At 55.7% G+C, this 23,830-nt stretch overlaps 1 long non-coding RNA gene across 4 annotated transcripts in view; it reads left to right on the top strand.

Moving 5' to 3' along the window:
- Window positions 1-14,712: 14,712 nt before the first annotated feature.
- LOC119234336 (uncharacterized) overlaps window positions 14,713-23,830 on the top strand; it is a 64,464-nt gene continuing 55,346 nt past the window's right edge. For all 4 annotated transcript variants that reach the window (XR_005122592.2, XR_005122591.2, XR_008549826.1 and 1 more), the window contains exon 1: window positions 14,713-14,796. This is a non-coding gene — a long non-coding RNA (uncharacterized LOC119234336). The remainder of the gene's footprint in view (window positions 14,797-23,830) is intronic.

Below are 23,830 nucleotides of genomic sequence, written 5' to 3'. Positions count from 1 at the left end.
GGTGTGCATTTGTGAGCTGGAAATCCCGTCTCCAGTTGTTTCACTGTGACTGGAGAGAAGGAAAGTTCCCGTGGAAAACCGCCCTCGCCAGGGTGTCATCAGGAGAGCCGGCGCCGTCTGCGCTGCGCGTGTGTTAAACTCAAGCAGCAGCAGGGACGCGGTCAGCGCTGGCCCCGGAGTAACAGTAGTGACGGTAAAAATACTCTACAAAAATGTAAGAGTCTGCTCAGAGGGAAACTTTTTTTTTTTGCTCTTGTAGTAGATTCTGGATTCTTAAAAGATTTAAGCGGAAACGTGCTTCCCTTTGCCCTTGGTCTCGAAGACGACTCTGCGGACTAGGCTGGTCACTGACGTAACAGACGCTCACCTCGTTGTTTCTGGGCCCTTCTCATGGCCGCGTTGTGGAGTTTTCCTGTCATGAGGTCGGCCAAGAGCCCATGGACTTCTTGTGGTCCCCCGAATCCTCGTCAGTGGCGTTTGCTTGTTGGCTTAAGCAGTGTTGGTTCTGGAGAGTCCACTGGCTTCCAGCAGCGCGCATGGTGTGGGGCACACCACTCTTCAGATGTCTGTTGTGATCCAGCCCCCACCCGAGTACCCGCAGTCCTCACAGTTCACTGCGCCCCCTTCCCCAGCCCCCCCGTAGTCTTAATCCTGCAGTCAGACTTCTGGAGTTGGCTGTGGTTCAGTTTTGCTGTTCCTTTGTTTTGTTTATAACTTCCCATAATTTTTGACACTAAATTTCTCAAATGTGCATTAAAAACCCCTTGACGTAGGTCCTTTGAGTCTCAGCGTGGCCGGATGTGTTGAGGCTTTGTTTAGAGTCCATCCTTCTAGTTTATAACACGCCTCGTTCCCCTCAGTGCTCCCACCGGAGCAGCGAGTCCTCCCCGCGGTGTCTGGATCGCGTTTCTGACGACCAGGCTGCCCCGCGGCTCCGCCTCATCTCTGGCAAGTCTTCCACGTGCGTGGCCTCTGTCGTGGGCTTTCTCCACGTGGACGTGTGTCACCAGAGCAGCCCCAGGCTGAGGCGAGGTCCCCAGGGGCGCGGGCGTCGAGCGGCGTCCTGGCCGGTGTCTGCCCTCCCTCTTGCCCGTCCCTCCCCTCATGCAGCCAGTGGTCCTGGCGCCTCGGCCCCCACCGCGCCCCGCGCCTTGGCGAGATGCCCTTTCCAGCTCCTTGGGACGAGGCACCTTTCATCTCTCCCCGGACCGGTGTTGCTCGTTTCTTCCCTGATCGTCTGCAGCTCGAAACACCCAGATCTGAGTCATCAGCCATCGACAATGGCCTTGGCTTTTCCCAGAATTTCCAAGGGTAACTCGAGGAAGAGAGATCACATCTTCTCGCTGACATGCGCCTCCCCGTTGACAGCTAGAGGCTCCCTGCCCCCGGCGCCCGGCTCCGTCTGCACCCTGATCCCCGCGGTCTCCGCCAGTTCCTTCTCCTCGAAGCCTCTTGGCCACGCGGGACTCGGGTCAGCCCAGTCTCGGACGCGCTCTTGCTGCTGGTGCCCGCGAGCTGACGGAGTCAGACCGTGTGAGTCACGATTATCATCCGATTTCAGATTCTTGATTTTACACATCACGCGGTGGAAATCACCAGTAATATACACGGACTCGCGTATGTTCGCGCTGTTCACGCCTGTCCCCTCGCATGGTGTCTCGTGCTGACTGGACAGGGTGAATTTGTGTCACTAGGGCATGGGCACATTCCTGTCTTCACAGCTGTAGACAAAGACGGACTTTGAGCTGCTCGGACGTGTATGTAAATTATTAGAAGGTTTGGAAGGTGGCAGGCTCTTTTCGGTGGCATGTTTGTCAGGGCCTGGCGTTTCCTGCGGCCCCGGCGGCTGTAGGGTGGTGACGGCGGAGGGCGTGAGCTGCGCCTTGGTGGGCGCGACACCGGCTTCAACCCCGGCAAACCTGCGCTTGACAGCCAGACGCCAAGGCTTGTCTGCCCCATGCACACACGTGACGAAAACACGCACCAGGCTTGGGGAGTGCAAGGACTTTAATGTCGAACCAGGTCGGCAGGAGGTGGAGGCCCAGGACTCAGACCCGGCCCTGGGGTGTCGGGGGTGGGTGGACTGCAGCGTGTCGGAAACTGGGCTGGGGCAGGGCTGAGCCAGGAGCACGGCCGGGCAGACTCAGCCGAGTGCTCCGGATGCTCACGACTCGCCCCGCGTGGGGAGAAGGTCTTTTAAACCACCAGATCTTCCCGGTCTCTTCTAGAACGCTCCTGGCCCCGCAGCCGCTCTTCTTGGCTCCACGTCCCTGGGAGTTTCGCTGAAGGTCCGTTACTCGTGCTCACACGGGGTGTCCAGCCCCCAAGAGTCAGCCGCCCTGCTCTTGTGCCGAGGCAGTGTGGGCGTGGGCGGACGCCTCTCGCCTCAGGGGCATCGCGTTACCTCCTGAAACGCGCCGGCCCTGGCTGTAGATGGTGATGACTCCTCAGCACTGGGCTGTTCCTCTGTCTCTCTCAAAATTCAGCATCTAAACCAGCACGTCTTTCCACCGACACACTCCCCCCCTCCCCCCCCGTTAGCAGCTGAAGACTTAGTTCCCACATGGAATTTTTTGAATTAACTAGGTTTGTTCTTTAATCAAGCTTCCTCCATCTCAGAATAATTAAACAATTTTGGGTTAAATCTACTGTTTTCTACCTGCATTTATGACAAGGTTTTCTCTGTCACTCTCATCTGTGACTTCAGTCCCTGGCGATGCAGCAAGTGCAGTTAGCGTCAGGGGACACACCTGTCGGCGAGCTGCCTGCCTGCCTCAGGTAGAGGGCTTGATGCCTCCTGTCGTTCCAAGATGGGTTATTCTCGCCTCATCTGTGTTTTCCAGTGATTTAAAAATAAAATAAATAGCCTTGGTGTCGTTCTTCCAAGTCCTTTCAGACGATCACTCTCTCAGGCGTTCGGTGGAATCTCAGGACGTCCCGACCCTGTCATCTGAGCTGTTCTGTTACAGGCGTCAGGCCCGTGTCAGGTCTCCGTGGCGTCGCCCGGGGGGGCTTCTGTTTCAGGAGGCTCAGTCCTTTGGCAGTTACATCCCTTGGTCCAGGGAAGAAAATGGTCCCGGGGAGATAAGGGGGTGCCCGCAGCCCCCCAGCCCATGTGCAGCCCTGGCTGTGACCTTGGGGTATCCTGTGAGTCGGTCACTCGCGCTGCCTGGCCTTGAGCTGGCCAGGTGCCGGGTCTGTGCCCCAAGTGCCTCCAACGCTCCGGTCAGCCCAGTCCGTGACCCCTCGGTCCTGCTTCCCGGTGGAGGCTGTCGTCTCGGCGCCCTCTGGGCTGGGAGGGGAGGCCTGGGCAGGCACCACTGTTGGCCGGGACTCCGACCTTCTCCCGTCGGGAAAGGGAGGCGCCTGGAGGGGGTGAAAGCAGAGGCGCCACCTCCTCCCCGGGAGCCTCTGAGTCATCTCCCCGGGCCCCCCGGGGCTCTTCCAGCTCAGTTCGATTCTGGAGAGGCAGGACCCTCTACTCCTGCCTGGCGAGCAGGTCGGGACTTAACTGACTCCCACAGCGACAGCCTGTTGGTGAGGTGAGTGGCCGTCACAGAGGGTGCTGCTGTTCCGGGGGGTCAGAGCAAAGTCGAGAACAGGCCCACGACAGCACCCAGCCGGCAGCCGGATGCACAGTCACCAACGCGATGGCTTTTTTAAAATTTCTCCGGAAAAGGGAATGTCCGTGTGGCGCAGCTGAGGCCGTCACACCCGCCTCGGGGAAAGTGTCTGCAGAGGCGCTGCCGGTGTCGTCCCGTCACGAGCTGGCTCGGCCCTCTGAGCCCGGGTGGCCCCGCGACCTCGGCAGGACCCCTCAGCCCCTGCCGAGTGGATGGTTAGCGCGACACCGCCCCCGAGAGCCCCTCAAGCGCCAGCAACTTTATTCTAGCTCAGCAACGGCCCAAATGTTCACAACATGTCCCGGAGTTGACAGCACATGTGTAATCAGCGCCGAAGTGAGCAAAATGAGTCATTTTTGGATATTTACACTAAACATTTAACGATCATTTTATTCCTCTCAAAATGCATATTTATTTTTAGTTTAGGCATCGAGGTGTAGATTTAAGTGTTGTTGGGAATATGCTGTGGCCATTTTTATAGAAGAATGATACTCTTGGGAGATTAAAAATTCTAAGATGCAAAAAAGCCTGAGAGATGTAAACTATATTTTCGCGAGCCAACTGATTCTGCAATTGTCAGAAGCATTTCTAGTCACATTCACAATAGATTTCGTTAGATATTCCCAGCATATTTTTATCACGTGATTAAAACTTTTATACTGTTTGAAGACTTCACTCCTAAAGGGACGAGTATAATGGAAACAGATGTCGACATCGCACAAGGTAGTAGATGTGAGAAGAGATTCCTATTACGAGGTGTGATACCCAGAGAAGGAATCGCACAGTGAGACGCGATAAAGGCATGAAGTTGTGTAATTTGTTCCCAGGTAATTTCTAAAAAGTCAAATGACCACTTGGACGTCACGCTTCAGCTTCCGTTCCCCCGCGGTTCAGCAGTCCCAAGTCGAATTCCCTGCCCCTCAGCTGCTGACTGTCCCAGCTGCTTTGTCTGGGCTGAGAAGTGGCGCGGCTGACCCACGTTTTGGGTGCGAGCTGTCCTGGGGTTCTGCAGGCCACTTCTGGGTGAGCAGTCACCCTGGGCAGGGTAAGCCGTCCCCGAGCTGGGCAGAGTGCGCGGGGCCGGGAGAGGAGCTTGAGCTTGCACCTGCAGCACCTGTGCTTGCACCTGGGAGGGGGTTCTGGACAGTGGGAGGGGGGTCTGGACAGTGGGAGGGGGGTCTGGACAGTGGGAGGGGGGTCTGGACAGTGGAATGGAGTCTGGACAGTGGAATGGGAATTTGGAAGAATTACACTTTGGGCTGGTTCTGACTCTGGCAGACGAAGTCCTGCGCAGTATGGATCTTCCCAAGGCTGGGGTTGAGGTTGGGTGAGTCGGGGTGAGAACCGGCACCTGCAGATGCATCGTCAGCCTGCCCCAGAGCCCCGTAGGCCCACATGGCCACATCCTCTGCTCCGGGTGACTGTGGAGAGAACCTGAGGTCTCCTTGCAGAGCCGAGCATCAAGCACGCCGAGAGGAGTCAGCGTCCGGCACTGACTAGGGTTTGGGGCATAACTTGAAAGTCATAGCAGGACCACGCCCCTGGTCCTCACGAGCAGCATGTCGGGGAGCAGAGGAAGCCTCCCAGCCCTCCGGGCTCTCCCAGGTCGGCATCATCAAACAAACGTGAGGCGGACGACAGGAAACAGCCGCGCCCAAGTGTGGCAGTGACCGGACCCGCCTGCGTGCCTGGAGACGCCCCGCGCGGCCGAGTCGTTCTCCCGAAAGGCTTCAGGCGGCATCTTCCAGAGTTCAGCTGAGAAGAGGGGGGAAGGTCGGTAAGGAGTTTACTGGGGGCTCCGAGGGGCCTCGTCTTTTGCCCTTCTCCAGCCGAAGAAGACATCGTCATGTCCTGAGCGTCTGCCCTTTTCTAAATCAAAAAAGCAGTCGCTGCTCCCCCTTTCATGACCTAGCAGAGCGTAGCTTGGGGTCCTCATCCAGCTGGGCTCCTGCCCGCCCCCCGTCATGTCATTCCCCAGCGCTTACAGCGTGCAGACTCCCCGCTGGGAGACGGTTCGTGGTCCGTGTGTCCGGTCCAGCAGTGTCTCGGGAGCAGAGCACGAGAGACAGCTCAGCCCCCAGAAGGTTCTCAGAAGTATCTGAGGACGCCCGAGGGCAGGAGCCAGAGCACGTCCTAAGGTCCTTCAAATGCGCAGCCCCGTTCCCAGAAGGCCCGTGTGCTGGCCCGGCTCGAGCACATGCCAGCAAGTGCAGGGAGAGCCTATTTGGGGGATTTCTGAGCAGACTTGCCGTGCCGGCGCATTCCGGTGTCCAGAAGGTTTAATGCTGGACGCCCCTTTCCTTTGCATCTAGCCCAGCTCAAGGGAAATGTGAGCCGCTCACGTGGCTCGGCCTCCCCACAGACGGTGCAGAATTGCCACGGCGAGTTCTTACCGGTGTGTCAGAGGCGCCGCCGGCCCGACTGTACCCCCGCAGGGACAGCCTCCCCGCGCACGTCTCGCTGTCTGTCCATCTCGCTGTCTGTCCGCGGCTCCCCTGTCCTGGGGGTTTGACGGCTCGGCAGCAGGCAGGAGCGCAGAGGGCTGCGGGGGAGTGTCTTTTGCACCCAGGCGGTGTAACTTAGCAAATTTCTACAAAAATAAATTTCAGGCCAAGGAAGGAAGAGCTGGGAAGACGTGCTGTGCCCGCCACATGGAGGCTCGGGGCCACCTGCTCCGCGAGCACTTGCTGCGGGCCTGCGGGCTGTGACCTGCGTCTGCCGGGGGCCGGGGGGCTTTGTGTGGGCGTCAGGGCTTTGGTGGGAGAGGTTATCACGGAACACTGAGCTCACGTCCAGGCTTGAGAGGCAAAACCCTTCCCAAATAGACAAATGTCAAGGGGAAGCCGCTGCTGCCTGTTTGCAGTCACCGAGACCTTGACGGGTTGGAGAGGCCCGAACTCTGCTGGGAGGCGCCCAGTCTCCAGCCCTCAGTGCCCCTGACCGTGGGAAACACCTGAAAACAGAGATCACAGTTCACCACCACCTTTTTCCAATTCTTTCTTTCTTTCTTTCTTTCTTTCTTTCTTTCTTTCTTTCTTTCTTTCTTTTCTTTCTTTTCTTTCTTTCTTTCTTTCTTTCTTTCTTTCTTTCTTTCTTTTTCTTTCTTTCTTTCTTTCTTTCTTTCTTCTTTCTTCTTTCTTTTCTTTCTTTCTTTCCTTTCTTTCCTTTCTTTCCTTTCTTTTCTTTCCTTCTTTCTTTCTTTCTTTCTTTCTTTCTTCTTTCTTTCTTTCTTCTTTCTTTCTTTCTTTCTTTCTTCTTTCCTTCCTTCCTTCTTCCTTCCTTCCTCCTTCCTTCCTTCCTTTTCCTTCCTTCCTTCCTTTCTTTCTTTCCTTCCTTCCTTCCTTCCTTCCTTCCTTCTCCTTCCTTTTCCTTCCTTTCCTTCCTTTCCTTCCTCCTTCCTTCCTTCCTTCCTTCTTCCTTCCTTCTTCTTCCTTCCTTCCTTCCTTCCTTCCTTCCTTCCTTCCTTTCTTCTTTCTTTCTTTCTTTTCTTTCTTTCTTTCTTTCTTTCTTTTTCTTTCCTTCTTTCTTTCCTTTCTTTCTTTCCTTTCTTTCTTCCTTTCTTTTTTCCTTTCTTTCTTTCCTTTCTTTCTTCCTTTCTTCTTTCCTTTCCTTCCTTCCTTCCTTCCCCTTCCTTCCTTTCCTTCCTTCCTTCTTCCTTCCTTCCTTCCTTCCTTCTTTTCCTTCCTTCTTCCTTCCTTCCTTCCTTTCCTTCTTCTTCTCCTTCCTTCCTTCCTTCCTTCCTTCCTTCCTTCTTTCTTGACTTATTTATTTATACAAGCCCTGGGGTACAGGCCAGAGGCGCGGGAGGGTGAGAGAATTCACCAGAGAAGAGCGGGGAGCAGAACAGGCACATGGACGGAGGACACTGCTGAGGGGAGCAGCGGGCGGCAGGAGAGGTCTGCGCGCCATGTGGGTAGCTCCCTGGCTGGCTGGGATCGAATCCGCGCTGCAGAGGCTGCGGGCAGCTTCGCAGCGCTGCGCTCAATCCGCTGTGCCACCGGACAGGCCCGCCTTTTTCCAATTTTCCCACAAAATTCTCCTTCTTTGTCTCACTAGAGCCAATCAGACATATCGCCTGGGCAGAGACTAACACTGTGCGCTGTCAGTGACAGGCCTGCTTTGAGAAAACGGCCGGGCTGGGTTGTGCATAGCAAGAGAATAACAAGGCCCTGGTGTCCTGCTCGCGGGCAGCAGAGGGCGGGCAGCGGCGGCAGGAGCCAGGAGGGCATGGGAGCGGCCAGTCCCTCAATTGATGTTGGGGCTCATGTTCCCAGAAATCAGCCGCATGCACCCGCCCAAGACTGCAGCCCCAGAGGACGGGCCCGCTGTGGTGTGGCCAGGCCTCAGCCGGCGCTCGCGTCCAGGGTGTGCGGAAGTGAGTGGCCTCCCCTCTTCCTCGTGGCTCCGCTGTCACTCAGTGCGGCTTCTTGAACATTTTCTGTCCTGAGGCTCAAAGGCTGTGCTGTTTGTGCCTAAGACCTAGTTGCCACAAGACATCTCCCCCTTGGCAGGGCAACGGCGGCTACACCAGGAACATGCCCAAGGTGGAAACCAAGGTGCCCGGCGAGTCCAGAGACCGGTGGGCACCACCAGGGACCAGTCTGGTCTCCTTCGGAGGCCGTGGGGTGCAGAAGGATCCGCTATTACATTTTCAAAAGCCTGAAGGAAAATCAAAAGTGGAATAATATTCTGTGACAGGTGAAAATTACTTGGGACTCAGATGCCGGCGTCCATAAGGGAAGCCCCACTGGACGCCCGCCCCACCCCCTGCTCTCACAGAGTGGCCGCCACAGCCAGGCAGACGCCAGCCTGAGGCGTGCGCGCTCCACCTCCGTGGACACACAGGCACCTGCACAGACATCATACAAGGCTGGAGATTTAATGTCGAATTGTTTTTCTCTTTCTGCATTCCTCAGTTTTCAAATCTATAAGGAGAGTGCGACCGAGTAACATTTCTGGCACAGCACCCCCCCCCCCCCCCCGGTCTAGCGGCGGCGGAGCAAAGCCTTTGGGGGCTGCCCAGAGGGACCCATTTTTTTTTTACCGGTTTTTAATACAGACAGAAGCCTCCTTTCTGGTGACCTTGGCATTTCTGTCTTAAGTGGTAAGACCATTTACCTGCTGGCTTTTATTTCTTTAAAGATTGTTTCAACACCTGTTCCCAGCTGTTAGATAAAGGTCACCCACATCACAGCTCTGAGCAGGCAGAGGAGAGCCGCTTCCACACCGTCACGGGGACCTTCTAGCTGACCCCTTCATGTCTGGGCTGGGGTTACCTTTTCAGGAGCTCTCTGCCCGCCTCTTCATCACTCCCCAAGTTGTTCTATTTATTTCCTGCCTCTACGTATCTATGTGTGTCTCCATCCGCCCACCCATCCACCTACCGAGTTTCTCTGTCACTCTCTCTCTGTCTGGATCTTTCTGTCCAGTATTTACCCGCATCTGCCTTTCTATCTGTCTTTACCTTTTCTCTAAGACATGCTCTGTTTCCTACCATTGGAATGTAACCACAAGAGCACCACGTCCTCGTCACTGTCCTGTCCCTGTCGATCAGCGCCTGGGTCATAGCAGCAGCTTAATCAGTGTTTCTGGAAATACTTTAATGTATACATTTGATTCATTCAAGTAACTTAAGTACATTTGATGGCAAAAATTGTTGCTTCCTGTCCACAGTTCATAGGAGCAGATGTATTAGAGAGCGGCGTAAAGGAAACCCCGTTGCACCTGCCCTCATGGGACAGGATGACCTCGAGCCATGGCTTGTATTTCCAGCTGCACTGTTGAAGGACCAAGTGGTTCTTGTGTCTTAAAAAAATGATACCAAACGTATGTGAAAAGATATTAAAATTCAAGCCAGCAAGTGTTGTGTGGAAACTTTAAAAAGTGTTATCATTTGAGCAGACATATCACAAGATCAGCAGAGAGAGAGCAAAGCAATATTTCCTGAACAATTACAGAAAGAGATTCGGGATAAGAGTTACTTGCCTAAGCAGATTTTTAATGCATATAAATTTGGTTTGTTTTGGAAGATGCTTTTTAGAAGACTTATTTATTACAGTTCAAAGCGCATAGTCGGTTCTATTTTTATCACTTCTCCCACAATCCCCTAATTTTACAAATGACAATTCTCTGTTAACCATTTTACTTTTTTAAAGTTATATAAATCTCACAGTTGGAGGGAATCGTGAGTATCTCCACACCTGTGTAACTGCAATGCTGTGTTCACGGCCGAGGATCAGGCTGTGAGGATCAAACGCCACCTCAACCATGACGGTAGATCTAAGCTCAGAATCTGATCTCTCGCTGCTTCTGACCACTCCCCCCTGGACGCGTCTGGAGGGACAGGATCCGCCTCGGCCACTCCCTGCTCGTCCCGACGGAGGCACCGCTGTGGAGCGTGCGGGCTGCGGGGGGCGGCGGTCAGGCCTTGGCTCCACGCGCGACTGCAGCCGTGTTGACAGATTTAGGTTAAAGTAATTTAGGTTTCCTCCCTCAGTCGCCTCCACACGGCTTAGGCCCCGACAAGTCGGCCTGCAAGGATGTCGCTGGCGCTGACGAGAGGCCCCACGGGCTCCGCTTCAAACGCCCGCTCCTCAGGGAGGACGTGGGGCCGCCGTGTCGGTTTCCTGCACTGGGGCAGCTGGCGTCTGGGGGGCCGCCACGCCGAGGAGCCCGCTTTCCCTGCTGAGGCTTGAAACCCTCTCAGGACAGTGCCACGTCGCCGTTTGAACACTTCCTCTGCCTTGGGGACTAGCGTGACCCCTCGAAGGGTCTCGTAGTTGCCGCTTCAGCCACTTTCTGGAGGGCAGGCCAGTCCCGGGGAGGAGGGTCTCGTGACCACTGAGTTTCCTTTGCACCCGGCTCCAGAACAAGCCAGGCCAGTCAGCGGCATTGAGTCTGTGGAGAGCGTTAGCTCACCGCTCCGTAGGTCCCAAGGTGACGCTTGCTCGCGACGCCCACCACCAAACGTCCATCTCTGCCATCAGCGACCAGCCGAGGGGTCTGCCCACCCGCCCTCCCCTCTTGTCCCCCCGTCACCAGCCTACCGTTACCCCCGTCTAAGGTTTGTTTTCATTATAGGAAGTTCCTCAGAAAACTAAAAACAGGACACTGCCGTGTGACCCAGTAGCTCCGTTTTGGGTATTTACCCAAGAACAGGAAAACGCTAGCGCAGAAAGGCGGCAGCACGGCTGTGTCCGCGGCGGCGCTGCTCACAGCAGCCCGGGAAGGGCGCACGAAGGCGCAGCGACGGGCTGAGAAGGCGAGGGCTGGGCCCACGACGGCCTGGAGGGGACCTGCCGACCGGAGTGAGGCAGAAGGAGAAAGACAAAGACCAGATGATTTTGCTTTAGTTCTTGTCCCTCCCTGCCTGGCTCCTGAAGCGTGGCCTCCCTGTTCCACGCTCGCCACGTCCAAAGGCCGGTGGACGTGTGGCCTCGCGGAGCGTGGAGCAGGCCCGGCCCGCCGGCGCCACCGCGCCGGGTACCAGAGGCGGAGAGCCTGGACGACGTGGTGGCACGTGACAGGGAGACCAGGAGACCCCGCACCCCCGCCTCCAGGAGACGGAACTTTCCCTGTGCGTCTCCGCACGGGACTGCTGCGGAAATACAGCCTCCAAGACAGGCTGCTCCCGCCCGCTGAGCGCAGTCCCCTGCCCGGCGAGCCCTGGCGGCTGGGAATGCTTATACGCCTGATCGAAGAGCCTCAGAGTCCATGAGTGGGGTGAACTACAGACAATTCCACAGAAGTAGGGGAAGATTTTAACAATCCCCTCCCGGCACTCAGAGACCCTCTCTAGACAGCGCGGGCAGGAGGGGGGGGCATGAGAGCTGCCAGGAGCTCCCTGGAACAGGCAGAGAGTCTCGAAGAAGACACCCATCCGGGCACATTCTGGGTCTAAGAGACACGGCTGCTCGCTTCGGGCGGGATTCTGAGCAGAGGGTCAAGGAACTTCCACGTGCGTTTGAAAGTCTTTACAGCGAATGATGTTCGAGCAACGGGGCGCACTCGGGGCGCGGGGCAGGGAATAAGCAGTAACACACGTCGTCGGGCTTGGGGCTCGAAGGGGTCTCGTGTTCTCAGGGGACCAGCACCCTCATTTACCTGTGCTCATCACTGTAGTCGCCCCGAGGTGGCTCAGGGAGACACGGCCCAGACCTGCCCCTTCTCGAGGCCATGGCCAGGGGTTCCCTTCCGGACTGTCCACGCTTAACTGACGTGTCAGGGCCATTATTTCCTCACTATTATACTTGTTCAAGTGATAGACAGTGGAGTGAGAGGTTGAAAGAATAATATGGATAAATATTGATCCAGGAGTTGTTCAAATAACATCACCTGTATTCTACAGACCAGCTTAGCTCCTAGATTAAGATTTCAAGTTTCATAACCATTTTATTATAGTACGAAGAATAATATTGGGCAAGGAATATAATCAAAGAACCTGAAAATGAATACTTGGTTCATTTTTCTGGGCCATATTGTCTAAGTTACAATAATTTGATTTAATATCATGTCAAATATATTCAATAATTTAAAAGCGCACACCAGTTCCTGGCTGCACTGCCAGAGTCTCCTAGGCAGGGAGGCCGCACACACAGACACAAACCAGACACTCGGGGACATGATTTAAGCAAGACAAATATTTCTTAATTCATTATTTCTGTAACCACTGTCTTCATCAAACACTCATGGCTTAAATTCAGGGGCTGTGTGGACGGCTACATGTATGAGGCCTGGTTCTCTCGAAAAGCACCTGAGATAATTCAAAGCAACTGTGTGTTCAAATAGTGATGATGAGAAAGTCTCACAGATTTTACCAAGCCCAGCGTCCGTTCCGTGTGGATAGACTCGCCTGCTTTGTTTGGGGAGAAAAGCGAAGAGGAAAAGAGGCCAGTTGAACACTTTTGCTGCAAGTAGCGGGGCCCACAGTGGGTCTCTGCTGAGCTGCTGCCCCTCTCCTCCCTCCAGGTCTCTCAACTTCTGTTTTTCTCTAGTTTTTTGAGCTCCCAAGTAGCCTTTCCAAGCAGGGTGGAGAGGGCCCCACGCTAGCTTTCCGGTGTGTGGGGGGACCCCATCCCCCCGCCCAGACGCCCACCTCCCCCTGACCCCGTGTGGACCTGCAGTGAGGAGGGCAGAGCCCTGTGGCCCATACATTGCCTGGTCACAGGCTGCAGCCAGGCAGCGGCACCCGATCAGGCGAGGCCACGCTCCCTTCTACGGGGGCAGAGCGGGAAGCACCCTCAGCCTGGTCTGGGGGTGGGGGGCTCTGAGCCAGCTGCTGCAGACAGACCCTCGGCTCCGCCCTCCATGTGGGGTGGCCACCGGCTTTCCAGGGCACACGTTGTCTTGCTCCCTGCGCCCTCCTTGAAACATGCCGGTTCTGAGCTGGACACTCACTGATGTCTGTGGTTGGAAATGAGGGGCGACGGCGCCTCTTCCAGAGCCCCCGCGCGCTTGGGGCGTCTGTGCAGAGTCGGGGAGGAGGAAGGAGCACTGTGCTCCCCGCGCTGCCGCTGCTGGAAGGGCTTAGACGTTTTACTCTGCAATGTCCTTATTTTTCCTTAACCAGTGTTAATTACACTTAAATGGACATCCTGAGGCTATTATCTTCCAGCTCTGTGATGGACGCCGGTGGCATTTAGCCCTCATCTGAAACAAAAGGGCAGAAATGCCTCCGGGAGAGCTATTAGCCCTTTAATTAGTAAGGGAGCTGCGGTGCAGGTGTTTTATCCAGTTTTGTGTAGATGTTTCCTGTTAGGCTGAAGTTAGCCACTTTGGCTTACTGTAAAATTATCGGTGTTTCTTAAAAACAGCCGCGTCGAAGGTGACTTGATAGGATCACTAGGATGCTCGACACGCGTGCGTGTGTTTATACATAGGGTTGCGTCCGCAGGTAGTTATTGCTCAGCACAAAGGTAGAGTGTGTGCACACATAGCAGGTGTCCGTCCGTCCACCCATCCATCCGAGAGCGGCCGACGCTCAGACATTCTTAAGATCCCTTTGCAGCAACACCACAGCAAGAGGGTGGTCCACGGAAATAACTTGGCAATCCGTCATCCTAAAGTAATAAAGGGGGGCAAGAGAAGACTCATTCCAGGTAACATACGTTGTTTTGTACACATCAAAATTTATGAGGACTCACTACCTTTATGACAAAAACGGCAAAGAAAGTTGTTGTGCAAATTATTAGCTCATTTATTTTTTTCCAGGTGGAAAGTGAACGTGGAGTAGGAGAACTGTCCATCAGAAATGGGTTCCAGAAACACTTTCCCTTAGAGGAAAAACTGTACCTTTTTTATACCAGGGTTATTTTTGATTCCAGCATATTCTGTCCAGTGTGTGAAGCATCGAGTAGGTGAAGCTTCAATTCTTGAATGACAGTTTTTATTTCAGGAATAGTGGAATTCTGTGGGAATTTCTATTTTCAAATGAGTCCCTTAAAGTGAAAAAGTCGTTCAGATTCAGGGTCTGGACGGATCCAGAGAAGATGCTGCGGGATGAGAACTTGGGGTGCCCATTGGGTGCCTTCTGGCGTCACCCCGCCGCCTCGGCCGCCGAGGGTCCTGCTGTGCCTCAGTCCCATTCCTAGTGGGCGAGCGGGTTGTTTTTTTTTTTCCACGTTTTTCAACCCCGGTGTCTGCTGTGCTACTTGAAGAAATAAAAATCTTTAACAAGTTTGGTGGCCGCTGCAGTGGCTGTTTCACATCAGGGGAAACTGATTCAACTCCTGGGTTCACATTTCCTGACCTTTGGGGGCGCCCCGGGCCGCGCGTGACTCACGCAGGTGCTGTCGCGGGGCTGCAGGCCGCGGCTCCTCAGCCCCTGCGGGAAGGAAGCGGGCGGCCCGGCGCGAGGAGGGCCCGTGGGGTCTGGGTCAGCCTGGGGGGAAGCCGGGGCTGACCCGCAAGGTGGCCTCTGCGCGTTCTGTAGTTCGCGGCCTCGGCACCGACGGATTTCAGGACTCTTTGAAATATTAGGATAAAGTTAGAGGGTTGAGGTGTGCAGGTCCAGGGATGGAATTTCCATCTCGAGACAGCATGAATCGGGGGAGAGTTTAAGATAATCTTTTGTTTTGCAGGTGAGCGGGGAGACAGCAGGTGTCAGCGCCGGGGGAGCCCGACCAGCGCCCCGGAGCCCAGCCCTCAGCACCACCCCGAGCCCGGCCACCCTGAGGTAAGAGTCGGGCCTCGCGCTGGGCGCCCTGACGCCGGCTTGGAGCGGCAGGACTGAGAAGCCGCCCAGGCCTTGCACTTTCATTCTCCGTCCTACACAGCACCTCACGCCGGGAGCGCTTGCCGCGCGTTTGCTGAAATGAGTGACATGACTCGGGGGCGAGGCCCGTGCGTCCGTCTCTCGAGTTGGCCGCTCTCTCCACGCGCGGCGTCCCCGTGGCTGAGGGTGTCCCGGTTCCGGGCAGCGCCTGTCCCTGGGTGGAGCCTGCTCTGGGAGGCCGTGGGAGGCCCGTGCTCTGGACGCGTGTCCTGGGCTGTTCCGTGCTGGCCACCCGGGGTGACGCGGGCCCGGCAGCCAGGGAAACAGCCAAGGGAGGTTAGGTCTCTGCTCGCCTCGAGTGTTAACACCCCACGGGAGTGCGTGGCTCGCCCCAGGGACAGACCCCTCACTACTGCCGTCCCCTCTGCAGGGCCGGACCCCAGGGCTGGGTGGGGCTGTCTTACGGCCCGGGGAAGCGCAGCCGCCCCACTGTGCTGCAGCCTCAGCCCCACGGCCTGTGCTGCGGGTTCAGCCACGCTCCCCCATGTTCTCACCCGTCGGGGCACGGGCCAGAGAGGCCGGTGGTGGAGGAGTGTTTTATTCTTGTCCGCGTGACAGTTCCAGAGCATTCTGAGCGACAGTGCGATTATCTCCAGTGAAGACAGGCCTGGTGGTGTCGGGAGGCTCGGCCCCGGGTCTTCAGCAGGGGGTGGGGAGGGAGGGTGGCAGCGTCACCCTGGGCCCTCAGATGCGCCTTCAAAAAAAAAGGAAAAATTAAATCCAAGCTGCGTATTGCCTTGCTCAGGTCGCGGGCGTGTGACCTGCCCCGGGGAGGGACGCAGGAAGGCTCCTCACGAACCAGAAACAGGCGAGGACTGGGGGTGCGCAGCACGGGAGGTAGCAGGAACCCCACTTCTGGGGTGTGGCTTCCTAGTGAGCTGCATGGAGGGGTGCCCCCAGCTGAATGCCAGGGAGTGCCCCAGGCCCACAGAGCGCCCCGGCCCACCGAGCGCCTGAGGAGGGAACTGCGGGGCGCTCACTGCAAGCGCGGGGTTTTCATCAAACAGGTACGTTCGGAGGCATCAGGGCTTGCGCTGCTGCTGTGATTCCCGTTACTTCTGTTCCTCGTCCCCATTATTATTCGCCTATGAAGGCCCCGCGGTCACGGAGGTCACAGAAGGGCGAACGCGGACAGTCATTTTCTTCGTGAAAGGACCATGTTTCCCGGCTCGGTTCCCTTTGCTTTGGCTAAAATAAACAACAAAAGTGGAGCTATTGGAAGGCATCGAGGGTGAATGATGGCTTATCGGATCAATGAGGAATTATGGCCCTTTGGATAAGAATATACCAAAAATTTGCTTGGCACGTCAAGGTTTTTACGTCTCCACAATCTGCCACGTAAGTGCTGGCCTGTGTTTATTGCGTCCGGTTAGAAGGAAATAAAAGTCGCCCCGTCAGCACCATCGGGTTGTGTTCCGATACTTTCCGTCGCCCGAGGGACGGTCCATAAACTGGGAAATTCTCAGTAAAATTGTAAACCTCATTGAATCCCCACACGAGTTGAATATCTATAAACCCACGATGTCCCTGGTGCGCGGCCGGCAGGAGCGGGGACGCACCGCTTTCCACCATCATAGTGTAGCATCTCGGGACCGGCGTTGTTCCCGTCGCTTTCCTTTCAAATAACTTTCCTCTCTCTTTCCACCCACCCTTTCTGGGGGCTCCCCACCCTAGGAGTGCCATCGAGTCCCACGCCTTCAGCATCAGGGCACCCCGAATTGCATCTGGGGAGGCGGGCCTCAGCCTCCCGCGATCTGCCTGGAGCTCCTCCACAGGAGTGGACCTTGGCAGGTGGAAAACAAGCCCCCTCCTTCCTCTCCTCAGCAGCCCCCAGCGTGCTGTTCCTCCTGACTTTTTCATTTCTGTCAACACGTCTAGTTTATTAAACTTGGAGCTTATTATCTTCCCCACTTTCTTTATATTTAATCAATGCAAGTTGTGCATCTACAGCGCATCAATATTTTATACCCACATTAACATTTTTAGCCCATTTCCTCTTCTGTGGAGCCTCCTAACTCTTAAAAAATCCTTCCAGGTAGAATCCTCAGGTTTACTTCTGTCGCCTTCACCTGTTCACCCTCCGCGGCCGGGCTTCCGAGTGATGCCAGCTCACCCGGCCCACCTCAGCCGCCGCTCACCCCATCACGGTTTCCCTTGTGCTGGCCCAGGTCGTGGCGCTGCATGTGCCCCTCAGGGGGCGTCACCGTGACTCAGCCTTCCTGCGAACTGACCTGTTTGCGTTGCCCCTCCCGCTGCCCCAGGCTCGCCCGAGTGGCCGCTGCATCTCTGTCCCGGCCTGGGACTTGCCCTCGGAAGCTGACCAGTGAGCGCCTCCCGACGAGCCGGGAACGCCACACGGGCGCGCCTAAGTCGCCCTTTATTTTCCAGCAAAAGCAAACACCATCGTTTCCTCCCAGCAGTTCCGTAACTGAGGGATCCCCAGGATCATATCAGCACCCCGGGGGCTGTGGAGCTGGCCAGGCCGCCCCCAGGGCTGCCCCGAGCCTCCTTGCAGGGCCGCGTGTGCTCCAGGGGGGCAACTGGACGGCGTGGACTCGGGAGGCGGCGTGTTTGGGCAGGACTCCACGGGGCACTTCAGTTTGCTCAATTCAGTAAACGTGGGTCTGCAGGATCCGACGGCAAGATCCCGGGCTTGTGTGCCCGGCGCTTCCTCCACAGGCTGCCCCTGCACTGCCTTGTCCCTCCCAGCACAGTCTAGCCCCCCGCCCCCCGCAGGTCCCCCCACCGCAGCCAGGAGGATGGGCAGACTCTGCCACGGAGGCGGGAAGGAGTCTGGCTCCTCACTGAGCAGCTCCCGCTTTCTGGCGCCCGTTGGGACGGACCGACCCCCCGCGTGTGCCTGCCCAGCTCCTTCAGCCGGGGAGGGGCCCTCAGTGACCCCGGAACCCCACACCGGTGCACAGGCCAGCGGCTGAGAGGCCAGAGTGGAGCCAGTGTGTTGCTCTAACACCCCCGTTACCCGAGCCCCGGCAGCAGTCATGAGCGTTTCAGCAAGTTTCCAGATGCAAGAGGACTTTAATTTCTTCTCAGAAAAGGAATTTTGCTCATCACTCACCAAAGAGGACCGAGCCAGTAAGTTACTCAGTTCTTCTTATTGTGATAAAATTGGACCCCGGAGTAATTCATTCTCCCTCAAAGCAGCAGAGTAATTGTGGTTACAGTCATGTGTTTGAGTTACAAATTGTAACTTTGGGAAACACAAAGTCTGGGTGGTTTGGCTGTTATGGATCAGAACCTCTCTCTGCGTCTTCACCCTAGAGAGGGCCGGGGTGGGGGGTAATCTCCTGACAGCAGGCGTGATGGCAGGTGCCCAGTGACAGGAAGCAGCTCCCCGCCCCAAACGCAGTTTGCATTTGAGGGACTCACCCAGCTCTGCTGTGCTCACCACGGCAGCCGGCTGGTGCCGCCTGGGGCAGGATTTCAGAGATGTGGATCTCATTGTCCTTGAAGCTTTGTCCAAGGTCGTCCAGTTTCAGTCACAGCAGATAGATGGGAACCGTAATTTCTACGTAGCTGTTTCCATTGGCACCAAGCGAGTGAGCTAACTGCGCCTGCAGTACTCAGTTGCATTTAAAAAATACTTTTTTTTAAAAAATAAAAGGAACATGTGGATTTGGAACGCTGGGAAATTTTTATAAATGTGCAGAAGGACCCGTCTCCCATGTCACTGGTCACACGGGGGTTGCTTTGCTGCAGACGTGTGGACGCGTGATCGTGTGTGCCCTGAGCGTTGTGTGTTGTGGGTGCTTGTGGGTACACCCACCTCGGCCACGCTCTCAGGCCCAGTGCCCCCGCTGTGGGAGAGTGGAAATCCTCCTGTCACTGCTGTGGCGACACGCTGCGGTCCAGAGACATGATGGTCACTGGCGGACGTACGCTAACCCACCCAGCTCACCTGGTACGAAACAAGGATTTTTCTCTCTTCTTACAGCCATCAATTCTGTTGCAATGAATTAATTTCCAGAAAGTTAACTTTCTCTAAAGTACAGGAACTGTGTTCTTCTGTTCTTCACTGTTTATCTTATTCTTCATGTAGTTTCTTTGTAAAGACAGTGTTTTTATTAAAAATACTCCAAAATAGGACCTCCCTGGTGACACAAGGGGTTAAGACGCAACCTATGAAGCTGTCCACAGCCTCTGCAGCACAAGTTCGATCCCCGGCCAGGGAGCTACCCACAGGGCGCAGCAGACCTCTCCTGACTCGCCTGCTGCTCCCCTCAGCAGTGTGTTTCAGTGGATCCGCCTGTTCTGCTCCCCACTCTGTCTCTAGTGGATCCTCTCACCCCCCACGCCTCTGGCCTGCACCCCAGCTCTTGCATGCATAAATAAATAAATCTTCAAAAATACTCCAAAATATTCCTTGTGATAGGGCTGCTTACGGATGACATGACTGACGACTTTTAAAACTATGGGTCTTTTTCTCTCATTTCTCAATTTCTGAGTCCTCTCATTGGGCTCTTTTTCTTACTGTTTCACACCATCTCCTGAGCCTTCCTTCCTGCGGGGTCTCTGCGCTTTGCCCCTCCAGGGTGACCGCCTGCACCCAGGACCCGCGCTTGCCCCCTCCACTGCCCCCTCCGTGGCCTTGGCGCGGAGACCGCCTGCATGCGGAGCCTCAGCCGCCCGAGCTGTGAGCGGAAGCCATCGGGTTTCCACGTCTTATTTGTCACCACCGGGGAGTCCTCGAACCCGACAGCACACGACATGTGGTCCTCCCCTGCCCCTGCACCCCGTGTCACTGCAGCGGTGCCCCGGACATCGCGGGCCGTACTCCCGCCTTCCTGCAGAGTGTCCCGATGCCCTCCTAGGTGCCCGACCCGAGTCCCGCGAGGTGGGCCTGCTGTTTCTCATCTCCAGGTAGGCGATCTGCGCCCAGGGCGAAGCGTGGGCCACCTATGCTGGTGCCGGTGGGGAGCCCTCGCAGGTCGCCCCGCACGGAGGTGACGGCCCAGGGCGCGCCTCTGGGAGCCAGTTGTTTCCTTCACTTAGTAGCTAACCCCACACTCCGTTAGAGCTTGACCGTGGCTCGGGCACCGGGCGAGGGAAAGCAATTCAGGCCTGGAGCGTGAACTGGGAGGAGACGGACGGTGGCCGCTGAGACCCCATCCCCTTAATCCCTCACCTGGGCGCCCCTCGCAGCTCGCGGGGGGTCTCGCGTCTCATCTGTTCCTCTGGCCTTCCTCGGGCAGCGCGGACAGCGGGTGGGCTTGGCCATAAGGAATTTTGCTGACGAATTGGTGGTGGGTTTGGGAGGGGTAGCCGCGGCGCATGCACCCCTGCGCTCTGTGGGGTCCACGTGGGGTTCAGTCCCGGCCGTCACAGTGAGTCACGTTCATGTTTAAGATGAAAGGAGAATCGTGTCTGCGCTGCAGCGTCGCGTGGGCTGCACTGAATGCCTCCGTGGCACTTAGACAGAGCTTGTGAGATAAGAGAGTGAGAAGCCGAGCTCCAGGAGCAGCCCCCCAGGTTTCTGCTGTGAGCGCTGCCCAGAAGGGACAGGTGCGAGGGTAGCCTGACCTGACGGGCGGCAGGTGCTGCACACCAGGAGACCCAGGGGGTGGCCGTTCCAGACGGGGCGGCTCCTGCTCTCCGTTGTTCCCGGCGAGGGCCGTGCTGTCCGCAGAGGGGCCTGGCTGGCTCCCCTCTCCCTGCGGAGCCGTGGTGGGGCCTGGGCCCCTGGTGTTGTCCTCTCACTCGGCACCTCGGGCCTCATCAGGGGTGAGAAGAGCCGCCTCACCCGCAGGCAGCAGCCTGCGCTCAGCTCTTTCTTAGACTCCAGTGTGCAGGGCCCTGCCCCTGCCTTCTGGCCACACGCCGCGGCCTGCGCACACGCGCCGCCAGGGCCTTGCTGGTCGGGTGGCAGCGAGCAGGCCGGGCAGGAAGGGGGGCAGGCTCAGAGAGGGGGGCACCGCCGGACCACACAGGGGCCTCCCTGCTTCCAGCTGCTGTCAACAAATACCTGCAACTTGATTGATTTCAGGTTTATTAGTCCAAGATAATTATTGCATTTTAAAGTAAAAGGTGTATTAAACTGTCATTAACTTTGTCAAGTGCTAACTTCGAAAAATGTGAGCACAATTTTCACTTCAAAAATCAGGTTATTTCCTTGATCCTCCCCGTGCGCTCTCCTGTGCGCGGCTGGCTGCTGAACTGGGTGCTACCTTGCTAATTCTGCGTCTTTGTTGCACACACACCCTCATCTGCATTTCTAAAATCAGATGTTCCTTTCATATAACACAGTATCCTAATTAAAATATTAAAAGATGCTTTTTGAATGAGGAGAATTTACATCGCCATAAAAAAGGCTCTGAGTGAGGCAGGATGTCTCATTTTTTATTCAGCGACACTTTCTCTGGAAATTATTTCTGGCTACAGAGTTAACCCCCTCAGCCCTGCGGGTGGGTCAGGGTGGGGAAGAGGGACGGGCAGCAGGAAGGACAGGGCAAAAGATGTTGACTCCACAGTCAAGTTTTGGGAAATTTAACATGTAATGGGCTTGTTTTCCAGGGACGTCCCAGGGGGTTTTCTGGGTTGAATGACTGTTCCCTTGGCCGTGGGGTGTCGTCTCCCTGTCATTCAGCTAATCCCATCTTTGGCTTCACAGCTCAGTCCATTTTCTTGGTTCATTTTCTTCTTCTGCCTCCCCCCATCGCCACTCTCCCCGCACTTACCCTTGCTGGATGTTTGAAGTGTGTTCTGAAGATTTTCCTTTATGTGCACGCATCAGACATTAACCAAATGAGGCTCTTTACTCAACACTACATATTTTAAAAGATTTATTTATTTATACGAGAACTGGGGTACAGTCAGAGGTGCGGGAGGGTGAGAGGATTCACCAGAGACAGAGCAGGGCGCAGATCAGGCAGACTGACGAGATACACTGCTGAGGGGAGCAGCGGGCGAGACAGGAGAGGTTTGTTGCACCATGTGGGTTTCTCCCTGGCCGGCCGGGAATTGAACCTGCACTGCAGAGGCTGCGGACAGCTTCACAGTGCTGTTCTCTACCTGCTGCGCCACCGGGGAGGCCCCGCGACACTACCTTTTTGAGGTCAGGATGTTGTTGCTGAATGGAGCTCCCATTTGATGCTCTTCAATGACGTCGCCCTAAATGCTCCCCCTCACTGTGGGGGCAGACTCCGAGCTCCCCTTGACTTCACCTGCCAGACCATCGTCTGCTTCCAAGGAAACTCGTGCCTCGTGGAAGGGGGAGGCCATGGGGCTTCTCACCTTTAATTTTTCTAAAACCTTCATTATGGCTTTGGAGAATGGCTGCACCCCTTTACTTCCGCTAGAAGTCTTTTTCTCCCCTCATCTTCAGAAGGAGGTGTTGCCTTCCTGCTCTTGAATTCTCGTTGTCCCCGGGGTCACATCATCCCTCACTCACCCCATCCAAGTGCCAGGGACTGCCGTGGGTTGGACTCAGGGCCCTTCGGCACTGAGGCTGCCCCAGCCATGCCACCCCGTGATCCTCACAACTGGTCTCAAGATGCCCACCCTGGAACACACAGGAGTTTGAGGAAGAGGAATGAGATCCTTGAGGCAGGGGAGATGTTTGGTTCTTGTCTAAACCCCGTGCCCTTCCCTGGCTGAGCAAGAGACTGTCATGTCCTGAGCTTCCGTCCCGTCCTAATCAAAGGAGCAGTCGCTGCTCCCACCTTTTTCTGACCTGGAAGGAAGCAGTTTGGGGAACCCCACCAGGTGTGGGCTCATCGGTGAGCATGTCCTCTGAGAAACACGTTGTTTCTCTCGGGGCAAGGATGCGCCCCCCACCCCCGCCATGTGCAGTCTCCCCTCTTTCTCTCTGGGCCTCAGACCCCTGCGTGCAGGTCAATGCTCCCGTGTGCCCACTGTGGTAAATGCTTCGTGTGTGTCCTTTCATACTTGGCTCTTTTCTCCTGCAAATCTGTGCGATGTTCATTTGTTCGTCCAGCCTTAAAGGGGCCCAGGCGGGGTGGGGGACTTCCCTCTCCACTTGACAACACCAGCTCTGTTGACTTCTGATTTATTTTCCCTTCATCCATCGACGCTGTGTTACTCAGCGTCTGCTCCGGAGCAGGAAACACTGACTTGGAAATTATGGAAATAGAACACTTGGTGCTGCACGTCCCTCAGTCGGGAAGTCATTGTTTCAATCTCGCAACCTGAATTATGAATTGGCCTGAGATATGAAAACACTAGCAGCAGTTGAGGACCTTTTCAGGACGTTTCATCTAAAACATTAGCCTTGCACAGTTAACACTAAACAGCACGGTCTAAGTGCCAACAGACTGTGGTTAAAGAAGTTGCATCATAAATGAATCAAGGCACACGCTTCAGAGGAGTCATGCCTGTCACGCCTGTCTCATGGGGAGGGTCACGCGACTAGCAGAGGCCAGGCCGGGAGGAAGCACCGGAGGCTCGGTGACGTGGGTGTCTGGGGTGACGTCACGTCCATGCTGGCTGACTCCCCGCTCCCCCCACCCCCCCGTCCTTCTGCATGAAGTCCATGTAACCCTTGGCCAGACCAGCCTCAACCCGCCGGCCGCTCTCCCCGCTCTGCGCCAATCTGAGTCCCCTTCAACGTCACCTTCGTGCCGGGAGGGACCTGCCTCCCCTTACTCTTGGTTTTTTTTTTCGGTCTTTATTTTTCCCCTCACAGGAGCTGTGCCCACAGAGAAATCACAATTTGAAATGTACAAAAGTAGGAAGGCAGAAGAACAAACCAAAATGAAATGGTTTCACCCTCAGCATAATCACGCTTAGAGCACTTGACATTCCTCTACCTTGAGTTTTAATTGAAACGCGTTTATGACTTTTTCCTCCAAGGACCTTCTGGTCTCTGCCTTAGACTTATTCCTACACAGTGGTTCTTGAGACATCCTCGGTTCTCCCTTCTTGGACTTAAGCCCTTTTGCTTTAATTGTCAGTTGTCTGC

Source organism: Talpa occidentalis, unplaced genomic scaffold (genome assembly GCF_014898055.3).
Source record: "Talpa occidentalis isolate TD23 unplaced genomic scaffold, MPIMG_talOcc4v2.1 talOcc4.8, whole genome shotgun sequence".
NCBI classification, from domain to species: Eukaryota; Metazoa; Chordata; class Mammalia; order Eulipotyphla; family Talpidae; genus Talpa; species Talpa occidentalis.
This window is presented reverse-complemented; position numbering and strand designations above follow the sequence as displayed.